General features: G+C 30.5%; 1 long non-coding RNA gene across 1 annotated transcript in view; it reads left to right on the top strand.

Moving 5' to 3' along the window:
• Window positions 1–16,796, top strand: part of LOC142331992 (uncharacterized) — a 353,134-nt gene extending 336,338 nt beyond the window's left edge. The window contains exon 3 of the long non-coding RNA XR_012758115.1: window positions 16,615–16,796. This is a non-coding gene — a long non-coding RNA (uncharacterized LOC142331992). The remainder of the gene's footprint in view (window positions 1–16,614) is intronic.
• The last annotated feature ends 510 nt before the right edge of the window (window positions 16,797–17,306 follow it).

Here is a 17,306-nt window from a genome sequence, read left to right as displayed (position 1 = left end):
AATTGATACAAGCTCTATGCAAATCTGATAAACAACAACTGTGGAATTTTGTGAATTCATCCATGACAAACAGGAAAAAGACAAGAATTTTGTTTCAAGCTTTCATTCATCGCTAAATCTACAACATTTCATATGAGTGAAAGGTGAACCACCATAACCTAAATATATGGGGATAGAGCCGCCACATGCAACAGTCAAGACAGAGAGAGAGAGGAAGAGATTCTTTAAAAATCTTCTGCGCTGTTTCCATGAAAAGATTCCCGGTCCTTAAATTTTTATTAAAAACAGTGTAACGGGGATATCATATCTGGAAATGTTACAGAACTGGTTTTTTCGTAATTACCAGAAGGTTCTGATGCGTCAGAATCATTCATGATTACAACATGCATTTATAATAATATTGCAAATATTCTTTAAAATTTTGAAAAACTTGCTTTACACTTTTTAGTCATACTTTCATCAAATTATTATCATAAATTTCATGAGTTTAATTAGTAGATTAATTTGGATTTCAAAAGTAATATAAGAGGGCTCGGGTTCGAATCCCGGCAAGGTATAGCATATTTTCATACATTTCCACAAGGCTAATAACTATAGGTATTGATACCCGCTCTTTCATAAAAAAAAGAGAAAAAAACAAGAAAATTAATTGAGTTTTGTACCCGTGCTCACAAAAAATTATTTCAAAAAAATTACGAAGTGCTTTTATTAAATATGATAAATTAAAAAAAATCTTTATGTGGACACCACATGACATCCTCCTTGTACGTCTATTAAATTACATATACATATTTTTTTTTTTTTTTTTTTTAATGAAAAATACATAAAATTTTATTTTATTAATAATTCTTATATTTTTTCATATTTTTTTATTTATTTATGATTGTTATTATTGAATTATTATCTATTGTAATTTTTTTCACAATTAGTAATTAATAATTATTAATAAATCAATATATCAAATTTAAAAAAAAGAAGGAAATGAAGTCGGATTCGAACCTATGTGCCTTTCACTTGTAAGATCCAAATATCTCATTAATTAAAATTTTATTGGGCTATAACTCTGGAACAAATGAAAATAAGAACCACTTATGATATATAATTGAAAAGCACTCAATAAGAACTTATTACTACAGTTAAGAAAAAGTCCAAAATCCAAAAAGTTAGATTTTGGGGTTTTTTAAATATCTTTGATCAATTAGATTGCAATCAAACGGAGAGGTGAACAATTAGATGTTATAAAAATCCTAAACCCAAAATTTCAACATTCTACGACTAATCCTTTTTTGAGTCATGCGAGATACATACGTACGTACGTATAGAGGTCACGCTGAAACTAGTCAAAATGGATTCAGGAATGGTCAAAATATATTAAGTTGATATTTCCTAATATATTAAGTTAATATATATAAGTAAGATATTTCCGTTGAAATCTGAAACTGAAATTTTTCGCGATCACAATACTTCCTTTACTTCTTACAAGGAAGTAAAAAAACGCAAATCAGAATATTCTAAATTGACAAACCTTACACTCAAATAAACCAAAATCATCCTTAATAATTTTCTTCTGCACCTCCTCGCACGAAATGCCAAACGCTACCTACTTCTGTTGACCAAAATTTTTTTTAATTCAAAACAAAAAGAACTCTTTAAATATAATAATTAACTATTAGGAGATTATAGACAGAAACAAAATAGATAGATGGGAAGTTAAACCAGAAGCGCCGAAGTCTAAACAACAGCGTCCGAAATGATCTGAAGAACGGTAGAAGGCCTTTTCCAAAAGAATGAAGGAATTTTGGATGGAAAAGAAGAATTCCAAGCGAAAGAAATATGAATCATGAATGCTAACGTCTTCCATTGGGAAGTTCTTGACTTATAATAATTAAACTTAGATACAAGTTTTATATAATAATAAACAGTTTCTGAATAAATTATTTAATCCTGAATAATAAAAAAAAAAATGTTTAATGTTAAATTATGGTGGAGATAATAAGTGTTCTAATCTTTACGACTATGAGTTTACAAAAGAATTCAGGAGGATGATATGTATCTTGAACGGGTTATACTAGGTTAATTATGGTGATAATATATTTGCGGCTTACTATAATTTTGATTGCATGTTATTTACTTTCTGGATTCTCCGATTATTTATGTGTTGATCATTATTCTGAATATTATTTAATTATTCTGATTGTATATCGATTACTTCTGGATTTTACAATTATTCTGTTTTCAAAATCAAATTATTAGGATTATTGATATATTGTTTATTACATATTTATTCGTATTGTTTTTTAGGAATTTTACTGGTTGTTCATATTTCACGTAATATTTGATATAAGATTTACTTGTGGCTTTTAAAAGGCAAACCGATTGTAAATAAAGAATTTCTACAAAAAAAGATTTAATTTATAAGTTAGTATTAAAATTCTATATAATCAATTTTTTATATAATTTAGATTAAAAAATATTTACTCCAAAACACCGGAAAATTTAGTCTTTCGCTTAAAAGTATACGTAAATATAATTTATACAAAAAAAATATATTGAAAAAAACCTTATTAAATTAATAAAAATCGTTGCGAATTTAAAAAAATTGTTTCTTAAGTAATTAATTTAGCGTTTCTTATATGTTAAACGTTAATTATATATAATTATATATATATATATATATATATATAAATGAAACGTGATAAATGTTATAATATCATGACTAACAAGAAATTCATCTCTATATCCGACAAGAATAACTGCACTACTCCCTCCTTATCAATTTCTTTATTTAACTACTTGCTAGCTAGCAACCTAGCAAGCAGTGCTTCTGTTAGATGATAGTCGCCGAAATTGGCAGTAACAACCAAGAATCTAACAGCGAAGGTATAAGGGGAGGTCGAATTGAACGTTGATAAGGACGAATGGGAGAAGGGGGTTTGAAAGAGAAGGATAGCGCGGTAGCTTTCACAGACTAACGAATCGTAACTGATTTCCAGTAACAAGCTCGTCAAGCTAACCTTGTCGTCGTCCCCTCTCTTTTCCATCCTTTAACTTGAGTAGGGGAAGATGACTGGACGGGTGGGGATACGAACAAGATTATTGGTGATGTTAAGCGGTGGAGTGGGTCTATCAAAAAGTTGGAGGGGGAATTTTCTTAAATTGAATGGACGGATAAGCAAAGATAATTCTTGTTGGTAAATTTATCTTATTTTTAATTGGATTACAATTATATTTATAATTATTTTTTTATACAATAATAAATAAAAAGTATTTACAACAATAGGTTTTATGCAGCCATTTAAAGTACAATTATTTGATTAATTAGTACATAAAACAGAGAAAATTACGTATTTTAACAATATTATTTTCAACTTTTCTCACGTAGGGTTCCACTTAACCGACTACTAGATATCTGGAATATATATATGATGGAGAATTTTTTTTTAAATGACAAAGGTCATAAAGTAACCAAAAAAACAAATAGCTATGGAGATAAAACATTTGGTAAATGGGTTATGTTACTTTCAAAACTGGAAGTTGCTAATCCTGTGATGTGTTTTGATCAGCCTTTTGAGTAAAATTGTTTTGTTTATAACTTTTAAATCGATAGCGAGTCTCCTTTTGAAGTTTGCAAATTAGTTGAACAGCTTGCTTGTTATGTTTTTTCTTTCCGAAAGTGAACAACCGATTAAAATTTACTTTCGTACGACCAAACAATACGGAAAACCTTGTACGAACCGTAGAAATTTCCACAAGCAGGTAGAAACTTTTTACAGATTTGAATCCTAGATCGTGGATACCGGTGTTCTTTGGTGGTTGGATTTCAATTAACCACAAATCTCAGAAATGATCGACCTGAGACTGTACAAGACTACACTTTACTTTTACTCATACATATAATCCTCTGAAGTAATGCCTGACGGTGATTCTCGGAGGATAAGCAGGAAAAAAGGAAAAAAATGAAGGTGGAAAAAATTAAGGACGGTCGAACTTCATTGATTGACGCTCTGAACGTCCGATTGAGGTTTCAACTTCAGCGCTTGAAAATCGCGTAGACTCTCTCGTCCAAGAAGACTAAAGAATTTCAGTTGATATTATACCTGAAAAATTACCAGTAAGTGTCGGTACAGTTCATAAAATTATCACCAACAAGCTCATGAACCGTAGATGGATTTCAAGAAAGTTGACAGTTCATCATAAGGAAACGAATTTTCGCATTTGATAAAAGTTGAAACAATGGTATCAGCAGCAAGGCTATGATTTTTTGCGTAGTATTCTAACCTATGATGAGATATGGATTTATTATTATGAACCGAAATCAAAAAGACATTACGGAGTGGTATACAGACGAGTTCATCTCTTACGAAAAAATCTTGAACCCGATCATCAGCAAGAAAAAATCATGATAAAAATTTTTTAGGATGCAAAAGGCCAGGATTTTGAAAATTCTCTAGAAAATCAGTCAACAATAAACAATGCATACTACTGTGATATGCTTATTAACAAGGTGAAGACAGAGGTATCAAAAAAAAATTACTGGATCTCAGTGAATCGTGAAGCAGATCTGCTTCACGAAAACGGCCGGTCTCACACGGCAACCGTATTTGGAGAAACCATCGACAAATACATCGGGATATACTATCTCATCCCCATCGTAAATATATGTTCCTTTATACAGGGTTATCATAAAAGAATGTTGCGGTTATGAACATGGTTTAAATTAAAACAGAATTACTTACAGTTTATGTTTTTTGTTTTTCAAATTTGTCGTCTCAAACATTTTTTTTACATAAGTACTAAATTTCAATATGTGCGCCCTTAGTCGCTCGACAAATGTCCAAACGATACTCAACTTCTCTCCAAACATTAGTTAACATTTCTTCGTTAATGATTGTCATTGCTTCATTAATCCTGTTTTTTAAGAGGTTTAGGTCGCGAATTTTTTGTGTATAAACAACGCTTTTGATGTACCCCCACAAGAAAAAAATCGCAAGGTGTCAGGTCTGGACTCCTTGGAGGCCAAAGTATGGGTCCTTGCCGGCATATCCAAGGATTTCAAAATTTTTCGTTCAAAGCGTGTGTGACCAACGCATTGAAGTGCGGGGGAGCACCATCTTGTTCAAAATTAACTCGATGAAAGTTTTCGAGTTCATCCGGCTGAGGAAAGCGATAATCGGTTAACATGTCAAGATACACAACTCCATTAATTGTTTTTTCAGCAAAGAAGAAAGGCCCTATTACACGATTTTTCATCACACCACACCAAACATTAACTTTAGGCGAATCGCATTGTTTCTCAATAATTGCGTGTGGGTTTTCAGAGACCCATATTCGTGAATTGTGTCTGTTAACGCATCCATTCACATGGAATGTAGCTTCGTCTGTAAATATTATATAATCTAAAAATTATTTGTTTTCACTTATCTGTCCAAGATTTTAACAGCGAAATTGTAACTTTTTACACAATCATCGGGTTTCAATTCCTGCAGTATCTGGATTTTATAAGCTTGTAATTTCAGTTTTTTATGTAAAACTTTGTGAACTGTTGATTTTGGAATACCTAATTCAACGCTGCGACGGGGGATGGACTTCCCAGGACTTCTAATTTCCGATCGTCTAATTAGTTCAACCGTTTCGTCTGGTACACGTTTGGTCTGCCGGTTGATTTCTGTTTCTTAACCGATCCGGTTTCTTCGAATCGTTTGAACCGACGTGTTATGTTATTTTTGTGTGATGGATCTCTTCCGAATTCACGTCGAAACGCTCGTTGAACTAAAATTACGGATTTTAATTCAGCCAAAACACACTTTGCTTTGACTTTATCCGAGAATATGGCAAATCACTAAACTCACCGCAACAGTACAAGAACTGACCTTGTGGTTACAAGTGCTTATAAAAAAACTTTTGGGTTGGAGGCTTTCACGGATACCAATATAACATCTAGAAATTTCCCTACAATCTTCCTATGAATTACTGAAACCGCACCATTCTTTTATGATAACTCTGTATTATAAAAAAGAACTACTTTAAAACGTTTATTGGCATTAAATCTAAAAGTCCAACTGAGTGATTGCATGGTATGGTTTAATAGTATGGTGTAATATTTTTTTCTTTCAACTTGGATCGCTTAAATTAAATTTTATTACAATTTTTTTTTTTATTATTCTGCAGGTTTTTATTTTAAAAATAAAGGTTGATTATTGACGTATGCTAATTCTTATTCTTTATACATTTTTATTAATTTACATATAATCAACGTTGATAATATAATAATGCGCTAAAGAAGACAGTATTCATAAGTAGGAATTATTAACTGTGAAATGTTGAATTGAATTGAGAAATAGGTTAACTAGTAATTGGAAGAAATTTTTAAAAAAATACATCTACATGACATTTTGAGTAGGATAACCAAAAAATTTAGATAAAAATCGAGAGATAAAAATAATTTAAAAAACTTATAACTGTTTTATTTAATTTACTTTATTAATTCTTTATTTATAAATATTGAAAATATTAAATAAAGTGTTATTGTACTCAGCAGTCCTGAAATCGATTTGGACTTGAAGTATGGAGAACAACAAAAAAGAGCAACGTCGAGATTTTGAAGCAGTTTTAGAACAATTTATTGAGGTTTGCGAAAACTAATAATACCCGTGAATATTTGGAACCTTTGTGTTTAGACCTGTAAAAATTTTTAGAACCTTCGTTAAAAAACCTGTAAAGATTCAATAGAATCGGTGAGGGAATTGGCAAGTGATACTAAATCAAAAGTGGACACCTCTTTGTGGGACGCATAGAATATTAACTGATAAAAATATTTTTGCATTACTTATAGTCATATATTAAAAAAATGTATAAAAACTAACACAAAAAAAAAAACAAAAGCTTTTATGTGAACAAATATACATCACTTTTCTTCTTTTTTTTCATTTAGTAGTTCGCGTTTATTAATTAGATTTTACTTTATTTTTTTAATATATCTACGTAGTTAATGGAAATATATTTTTATCGGTTGACGTTTATGTAAATTTACAGCTAACTGTAAATTAATCAGGTGCTTTAGAATCCATTATAGCATAAAAAATTATATACGTGGAATATCTACGACTAGTAATTTCAACTTTAAATATGTTTTATTTATAAGAACTTGTTTTGTTTGAAAGTATTTTCATGTCTTAAAAATATAGACATACGATAGCACGCCCAGGTTAATTTTTGTCACACGATTATGTTATTATTACATATAATTATATGTATATATTTACATATATGTATTTATGTATATGTAAATATGTATGTATGTTGTCACGATTCATACACAATCGGTTAATAAAATTTTACACTGTTGAACAATTTTTTATTTATTCAGACTACCGTATGTATCTAAGGCATGATTATGAGGGTGCCCATATATGAATATAAAAGACGACCTAAACGTATAAATTGTTTAGAAACAAAGAATTTTTTTTTAAAAAACAAATTCTTTACAATTGAAATTATTAAAATCTATAAACGCATAATGTAATTTCCAGCAAAAATATATTCTGAACAATAATTTTCAGGATTTTTTTTTGTATTTATTTATGATAGGTAACGTTTTATAGTACACGTGTTAAGATGTTTAATATAAAACATTTTATTGAGAAATGAAGCTTCATAAATTTATCACCATATATACAGAGTGATTCACGAAGAATGTAACAAATCTTTAGGGCAGTTTATAAGTTTTGCAGTTCCTTCAGAACCCACCAATAAAAATGATGTCTGTGATGTCAATGATTTTTCATTGGAAAATTTATAATAATGTCATGCATATACATTAGTTTGCTTGGCATTTCTCCCGCCACCCCATTCGGTCGTCCTAAAGCATAAGACCGAATGTCTGTGCCACAAACGGATACTGAGCCTCGAAACAGTTTAGCGACCAGTGTCCTAAATAGCTTCTAGAGTTTACCTAAAAGAGTGAGCGGTCTAAGCGCGGTCCCATACACCACTGGTTTACATGTCTCAACCGCTCACTTGTCATATATTTACTAAAATGGGTAGGCGCACCCCGTCAACTACTAAATATATATATGACATCCTAAATTGAAATTTATTTCTTCTAGACAGCAATTCGCTGCCACGCCTAGATCGCTGAATGCCAGCAAGTACCTGTCCATCATATTAAAGCGTTTGGAGCCTTAATTAGCTGGTGGTCAGCCATACATCTCTAGGTTAGCTTCCCACAGCAGTAGGGTAGGAATCTTTCCCTTAAGTAAACTACTGATGTCGGTTAAACAAAGCAACCGCATCAAGGAACTCCCACACGGTCCGACAGTGCAGCTCTCGCCACATTGACTCGCCGCTTGTGAGAGGCCAATTTTCCCCTTGACCTCTAAGTTCCAGGGTGGCCTGGTCACCCTGAAACACTAAACACTTTTGGTTCAGTCCATTACAATCAAAAGAGAAGGTGCACAAATAGATGTTACAGCAGTCCTAAATCCAAAATTTCAATATCCTACGGCTAATCGTTTTTGTCACGCCGAAAATAGTCAAAATAGATTCAGGGATGTTCAAAATGGATATTTACGTTGAAATCTGAAAACCGAAATTTTTCGTTACTTCCTTTACTTCGTACAAAGAATTAAATAAATGTAAAATACGTTATAAAAAATAACCAAATAAACAAAAAAAATGTATACAGAATTTTCATTTCAAACAGTCATACACTGTTTGTATGTCTACTAATTTCGAGTAAACCTAATTAAGAACCAAGTAGTTTAAGCAAATCAGTTCTCCCATCTGAGTAAGGTTAACTTAAAAAAAAAATTATTAATTGTTTATTTAATGATACTAAATTAATTAAAATTAAAGTTATGTTTTTATTTTAATTAAACAATTTTTGTACTCGCTCTACATGAAATCGATAGAGTGTATTTTAACAATATTTCAGTAGAAATTTCATCAAGATATTTCTTTTTCAATATATTTTTTACTTAATTAGAACTAAATAACTTGTTGTTTTAAACATCAGAACTGCACAGAAAAATTTTATGAAAAATAAACAAATTTATAGGTTCAATATAAATATTTATATATATAAATATATTTTATACATAATATGTAAATATTTATATTGTTTTCATATTAAATCTTGTTTTACAATCCATAAAATTGTATTTCAATAAACAACATCTATGCACGTATTTTAAAAAAGTTTTATAACAGATGAATTGTGATAAAAAAATATCAAAAAATTAAGCCATAGCTTTGATGAAAAAAAAAACTTTAATAAGAAATTTTATCTGTTCTTTTTTTATAAACTATTAAAAGAGTTAAGATAAGACTTTTTAGCCGACTTCCATGAATGAGTAGATAGCGTCTCAGCATTTTTCGCGGAGGTCCTAGGTTCGAATCCCGGCCAGGCATCGTATCTTTTCATATGCTACCAATTTCCACCAGATTAATGATAAAGGCTGTTCATGTCCGCTCTTTTATAACAAAAAAAAAAACTAGGAAATTTTTAATTAAATAAATTTTTTTTTAAATCCTATAATTTCAAAGAAGTTTATAGATATAAAAATTAAATAAATTACGTAAATAAATAATTTTATTCTTTATTAAAATATAATATTAATAATGTATATTACTGAGATTTTTTTGAGCTAATTAGGAAAGAGATTTATTATTTAATTGAGAAAAAAGTATCATTATAAAACGAAATAAAATTTTACAAATAATAACCGAACAGTATATGTGCATTACAATTATAGTTATGCATGTATGCTATTCAAGTATTATTTAGCAATGTATCATCGGACCTCTTAATCAGAGAAAATATTAGAAGGAAGTAATAAATTCGGATTTTTCCGTTAATAACCAGAATTTTCTAATTTAATTATAAGCTTCCCTTTCAAAAGGGTTCTTAAAATTATGCATCAAACAAATTTCAACAGAGAAATTGTCTCCTAGAATTATTAATTAATTAATTTTCGTTTATATCATTTTTATTTAAAAGCCTTAGTTTTTATATGCTTTATTTTGACTTCAAATGGTTGAAGAAACATGTCCTCAAATCTTGCAACGTAAATTAAACTCTTTTTCTTGATGACATAAAATGATGAAATTTTACCTAGTGACATATGACAATATAATATTTCATTGTTAATTTCATATATTTTATATATATGATTATGTCTATAAGTAATACAAGGGGGACATCTTGAGAAAAGGAACTGAATCGATAAAATATAGCTATCGTTCCGATTGATTTTGACTGTCGATTCAGTAAGAATAGATAAGGTGGCTGACCCACCGGGTTGGTCTAGTAGTGAACACATCATCACAAATCAGCTGATTTCAAATTCGAGAGTTCTAAGACTCAAATCCTTGTAAAGGTAGTAAATTTTATATGGATTTGAATACCAGATCGTAGATACCGGTGTTCTTGGCTGGTTGGGTTGCAGTTAACCACACATCTCAGCAATGGTCTACCTGAGACTGCACAAGACTACGCATCATTTACACTCATTCATCCTCTCAACTGTAATAATTTTAAACTAATATAAAACGCTAATATAAAACCTTCTAAAATTTATTTACGCTACATCTTATTTTGTTATAAATGATACCATTTATCATTTATAGTAATAAAAACTAATTTTCCACATTATATTATAGTCTGGAAATATATATTCCAGATATATTATAGAATAAAACTGCATGTAAATATTTTTTTATTTTTTATTTTGCTAAAGAATTAAAACAACCAAAAGTAAAAAAATTACTCGTCAGTTTAAATAATTCTACAATTAAAAACAAAAAAAAAAATAGAGGAAAAATTAACACTTCACAAAGAGATTTTATAACGTAAGAGAATTTAATGTATTTAAATATAATTTCAAACAACTCAGTTCTGTGAAAGAAAAAAAATTGTTTAATTTTTAAAACATGCTTTTCAGAAAAAAAAAGATAACAAAAACAAAATTCGTAATAAAAAATTATGTTGTTTTCAAGAAAATTACTTTTAGAAAATTTTCTATTTATGCATGACTAAAACGAAAAGCTTGGGACGCGCTCTAATTATAAAGTGATACATGTGAGAGCGCGCTACACGCTTTTCTTTGTAGTCATGAATAAAGAGAAAAATTTTTTTAAAAGTAATTTATTTAAATGTAATTTTATTGAAAACAAATTATTTTTTTTTCTGAATTTTTATGGGCATCGACTGCTAATGTCCCTTAGCAGTCGATTCGACGAGGTGCTTAGCCTTCGTCACATTCTTTAAAAGAAATTATTATCTCCATCAGGATCGTCATATGTAAGGGTGTAAAGGGGCCTTACATTTTATTTAAAAAACACAAGCTTCACAATATACATTAAGACATAAAAGACAAGGACAATCACAAACACTTACGGGGTGTAAAGGGCCCCGATATTAAAATTTGAGATAAGGTCTTCAAAAGACCATAAAATTAAAATTTCAACTTATCAATACCATTTCTTTCTTCTAAGAAAGAAAGAAACACTCTTTGAGTCTCGTTTATAGTTTGTTTAAGCACCCTCGGGGCGACCAGAACCGCCGTTGAGCAGTATATCAGTCGCGCCAGGGTGCCGTGGCAGTTGACTCCTTCTTATAAACAGGCTACAGGCATCCACCGCGCACACCCATAGCCTCGCGCCCTCAATTCACCCTTGAGGGTCTCCCATGCCATCATCGGACACACCCCGACTCACTGCTCTTGAGTGCAGAAGAGCCAGGATGGCCTAAGCAAGAGGGCTACCTCCCGTCACTATACGTGCCACGCTTCGAGACTCCCTTATATATATATAAAACTGCCGCTTTGAACGAAAAATCTGGAGATCGATGGATAGGCCGGCAAGGACCCATACTTTGGCCTCCAAGGAATCCAGACCTGACACCTTGCGATTTTTTCTTGTAGGGGTACATCAAAAGCGTTATTTATACACAAAAAATTCGCGACCTAAACCGCTTAAAAAAACAGAATTAATGAAGCAATGACAACCATTAACGAATAAATGTTACCTAATGTTTGGAGAGAAGTTGAGTATCGTTCGGACATTTGTCGAGCGACTAAGGGCACACATATTGAAATTTATTAATAATGTAGAAAAATGTTTGAGACGACAAATTTGAAAAATAAAAAACATAAACTGTAAGTAATTCTGTTTTAATTTAAACCATGTTCAAAACCGCACCATTCTTTTATAATAACCCTGTATATTGTTACACTGTTTTAAATTACAGATATGCCTTAGCAACTATTTTGGCTTGAAAATCTACAAAATTATTTAATCAATTACGTAGTAATTTAGATATGGTGTAGTAGTGTATCTGAAGTAATTCCTGTGAAAATTTGATGAAGATTGCTTTATTCGTTCTTCAGTTACGTTCAATTTAAGTTCAACATAATTTGAACGGGGAAAGTTAGAAGCGTCGTTCGTAATGATTCTGTTAAACTTGAGTTTCTTTAATTGCTATATCTATTGTTAATAATATCAGACCAAATTAAAAAAAAAAAAATATTAATATCAAATTAAATTATCGAAAATTCAGTCGTATTATTTATTTATTACATCTTTTACAAATCCATCTTTCTTGTTGTGGATCAAATGTTACGTTAGTTGTTATTTATCTATATATTAGACTTGGTTCGTTCGTTAGCGTGGCGTTTGTTACACGTATATATATATATGGGGAGTTCAGATGATGGAGGCGAGGTGGTGATACTGATTGGGTTTATATGGCAGACTTTTAGTAAAGTGAAGGTGTAGCTTGGCTGGTATGTCCCTTTTACCTCCTTCATTTTGTCTGTATGATATTTCTATCCCATCCCAATTTCTCTTCTGCTTTTCCTTCCAGTTAGTTAGAAGAGTCGTTTTCTGCAATATCTACTCTATATCCTTCTTTCCTTCCTTTTCTTTCTTCCCTTTTTATTATATATATCATCACCATCATCATCATCATCATTACTAGTAGGTAACTTGTCTTATTCTTCTATTGCTCTCTTTTCCTTCCTTTATTTTCTCTCTCATTCTAAAATTGAAATTTTTACAAAATTTTGTTTTATTTTGTATTATGTTGTAGTTTTAAATGAAATAAAATAAAGATTAATTTTTATGAAATAGAAAATTCATATCTAAAGGACGAATAACTTACAACTATCCAAACATTAATATTTGTAGTTTCTTTTAAAAATATCTTAAGATAAATATTTTTTCAGAAATATGCATCAAAAAAATATCATAATTAAGTCGAAAGCGTATTATGAAATTAACATTTTTGTTAAAAAAAAAGTAATAATTAAAATATCTTATAATAAAAAGTGTATTAATTGGAACATGTCACCGCTTTTATTCAACTGTGCCCTTGAATTTATAATACGGGATTGGAAAAAATTAAATAAAGACAACGTTAAAATTGAAAAGATATCTCAGTAAATTGTCAAGGCTTTGCGGACGATTTAGCCCTACTATCTCAAAATATAGAAGAGGCCAGATACCAACTGTCAACACAGGAAGAGATTGCAGGAAAAGTTTGTCTAAAAATTTCATACGAAAAAACCAAAATTATGGTGAGAGACCCACTATGCATAAGCAAAGTAAAAATAAACACTAATGACAAAAAACTAGTAGAAAAATTTAAATATTTGGGGGAAAACATCCCACACGACCTCCAAGAAAATCCAAACTGGAATGAAAGAATAAATAAACTCATCAAAGCCACAAAAAAACACAAAACATTTATAACAAAAAGTGCATGTCCATAAAACACAAAAATAAGACATTGTAACTCAGTTATCCGACCAGAAAGACTTTACGGATGCGAAACCATATTTGGATCGTACCAGACATGGTTTACCGACAAACTCGAAAAGATTGAAATACAGATTCTACGACGATGCATCGGGAAAAACATTAAGAAAGACAGAATTTGGAGAATTATTCCAAACGAAGAGATTTACAAAACGATCATCCCGATAACTAATAAATTTAGATAGAAGAGAATTTCCTTTCTAGGACATATTTTCAGAATGGAAGAAACCAGACTTATCAGACGGATAATCGAACTTTTCTGGAACAAGAAAAGCAGACCGAACTGGTTATACGAAGTACAGAGAGACATGGAGGAATTAGACGTAACCCGTGAAAACCTAAAAACGAAAACGGGAAACTATGAGAAATTAAAAAATAAAGAAACGAGATTCCTATCAAAACCCAAGAAAACTATAAGACGGGTGTACTCTGAACAAGAAAGGGCAAGAAGATCTGAAACCCTTAGAAATTACTGGCAAAAAAGAATAGTTGAAAAACAATAAATCAGCAAGAAAAGAAAGACTTGCCAAAAAAAAAAAAAATTAGCTAAAGTGATCCATTATGGTCTTAGAAGTAAAAAAAAAAAAAAAAGTGTATTTTTTCTTAAAAATATTTCTATTAATAAAAAACAATATTTGTTTCTACATAACACCAACATTCTTTTTTTTAAATAAATTATAAAAAGTTTATTCTTTTCCTTACATTATTAATGGACATTTTAATAAAGGTTCTGGAAATATATATAACTTTGACATGGAAAAAGCTAATAAATTCACTCAGAAACTTGATTGAAAATAAAAATCTTTAATACTAGTATAGAATAACCCGTAGTACCTATTACATCCTGATTTTACTATAGTCAACAGTGTATATGGAAAGAAATTGATTGTTTCATAATTATTTTTACATTTTTTTACCATTAAAAATTTAACTATTTCGTAACTAATGTATTTTATATTTATCTGAATTAGTCAAAATCCACTAATCTATCGTTTACATATTTAATAAGGAAAATTACGATACTAAAATTTACACGAAATGCACTTTATCCGAAGAATAAGATAAGAATTCTCGGAAAAGACCATAACTAGATCTACCGGTACTAAATAATATTAAAAAATACAAAAATTCTAAAACTGTAATGAATTTACTGGTCCCTAGATCCATAGCAGTTATCCTGTCTCGTCTCGCAGAAAATTTATAGAAGGAATCAAAGGAAAAAAATAAAAATATGGGAACTAGTAAACAATGAATACAGTCTTTCTATGAAGGACATAAATTCTCACCTTAATGGCTTGTAGGGAATTGGAGGCCACACTTCATCAAGATTATCTTTACGTATAGTGGAGCTATTACTTATCAACAACGTGTCATCTAGCTGATAGCTGATATATATATAGTCATATACAGTCATAAAAAAGTGACGCAACCTTATGGGAAAATCAGTAAGTCGCAATAGTTGTTGAAAGTGACCTCCATTATGCGATTCACATAATTGAGAATACGATGTTGTGTGCTCTTAAACATATGTTGTAATATTTGTTGAGAAATCGCAACGTACATTATTCAATTTCGCTCTGCAATTCGGGAATGGTGGTGGATGATTTTTGTAAGCAGCATCCTTAAGGTATCCTCACAAGAAAAAGTCAGAAGAAGATAAATCAGGAGACCGAGGGTGTCACAACCCCTTCAAAAACAGTTTTCCTTGAACAACTGAACCAAGAAAGTTATAGTGTTGGCTGCATGAGACGTAGCATTGTCCTACATAACCACATGTAATCTAGCCAATAGTGTTTACGAATTGTTGCACCATCTGTATGTAACACTCACTGTATACACTGCCATGAAGATTTGCCTTCGTGAAATTGCACACCAAACATCCCTTTTTGTCCATGCTGATGTGGATTTTTCGTACACCAAATCTGTGAATTCTGTGCATTCACGTATCCATCGTGGTGGAACCATGCCTCATTAGATCGAAACCAATCATCGAGTTCTTATCCGTCTGGCGTTACAGATTACATGAACCGCTGACAGAAAGCTACACATTTTCAAGTGTCTACAGGTAACAACACATGAACAAAACAAATTCTGTTGGGATGCATCTTTAAACACACGTGCGATGCCGTGTGGTTAGAACAGAATACGCAGCTTTCACGTCGATCAACTTTTCTAGTGTTACCACTTTCAAGTCTCTTTCGGACCTCTTTTGGCTGGATCTGCCACATTACCCGACTTTAGGAACATTTCGTACAGCCACTTAATGGAAGACGTGTTTGGTGCATCCACACCAACTTTTCTGTGAAGGCATTCTGGATCTGGGCGTAACTGGCAAGTGTAATATATTGGGAGACAATAAACATTCTCTGTTACGTTGTGTAACCCATTTTTCCTCAATTTTCCTCAGTTAAACATGCAACAAAAGAAGGAAACATTCTTCCATAAGGTTGTGTTACTTTTTGAACACACTATATATATATATAAAACTTTTTTTATATGATAAAATATTATACGAAAAGTAGTCTAGGCTTTCTAAAGAAAATCTTCACCCATTCCAAGAATCATGTTTGATGTTAAGTACCCAAATAAATTTGTACCGTTCACCTCGATCTCTGGCGAAAGAAGGCATTTTTCTTACCTCCTTTTTTATCAAACTTCATTATGTATATGTTACTTATTTCTTCATAAAGAGATGTGCCTATTTTTTAATAAACCTATACTATTTATTTCTGAGTTGTATTAATCGTTTTATAAAAAAAAATTAATTAAGCCTTTCTTTCTTTTCTCTTTTTGTTACAGATGGGATAACATCGAAAATGTGTTTTATTAGTGGTAGTGGGAAACACGTGACCTAACCATTTTCACCCACTTTATACTTAGGATAATTACGTCATCAGAATAAGAATTGATTTTTCTTATCTACATCAATATATATTTATAATTATTATCATCAAATTAAGATATGCTTAACACTGCTGATAATACGGGTGAGTCTAAAAATAAATACCTTTTTTTTAAATGTATTTATATTTAATAGTTTTAGGATTTTTATTTATTAATTTTTTTTTCTTAATTCAATACATATATAATATTATTTGATATGATTTTATACAGGGAGGGGCTAGAAAATTAAACCAATCAAAATGTTAGATGTGATTTCATTGGTCTAGTTTTTATATCCTCTTTCTCCAATCCAGTTGTTATATTCCTCTTTATAAACATCATGATACATGACTGATTATTAAATTTCAAGTCATCAGACTACATTATAGAACTAAATTAGAAATTTTAACATCCTTTTTGGTGTCCACTTATATTTTAATTTAAAGAAAACTTTTTTAAATTAAAATCATTGCTGCTATCTTTTGAAAAATGTCTATTAATATTAGCGATGTTTATTTTTAATCTTTAACTGTTTCTTAAGGAAAACGTAATTAAAATTAGATTGTTTACACAAAATAATACGTTTTTCATCTTTTTTTTTATTTATC

The sequence above is a fragment of the Lycorma delicatula genome, chromosome 11, assembly GCF_047948215.1.
Source record: "Lycorma delicatula isolate Av1 chromosome 11, ASM4794821v1, whole genome shotgun sequence".
Taxonomy (NCBI): Eukaryota; Metazoa; Arthropoda; class Insecta; order Hemiptera; family Fulgoridae; genus Lycorma; species Lycorma delicatula.
The sequence above is the reverse complement of the archived record's forward strand: the minus strand, read 5'-3'. Positions and strand labels throughout refer to the sequence as shown.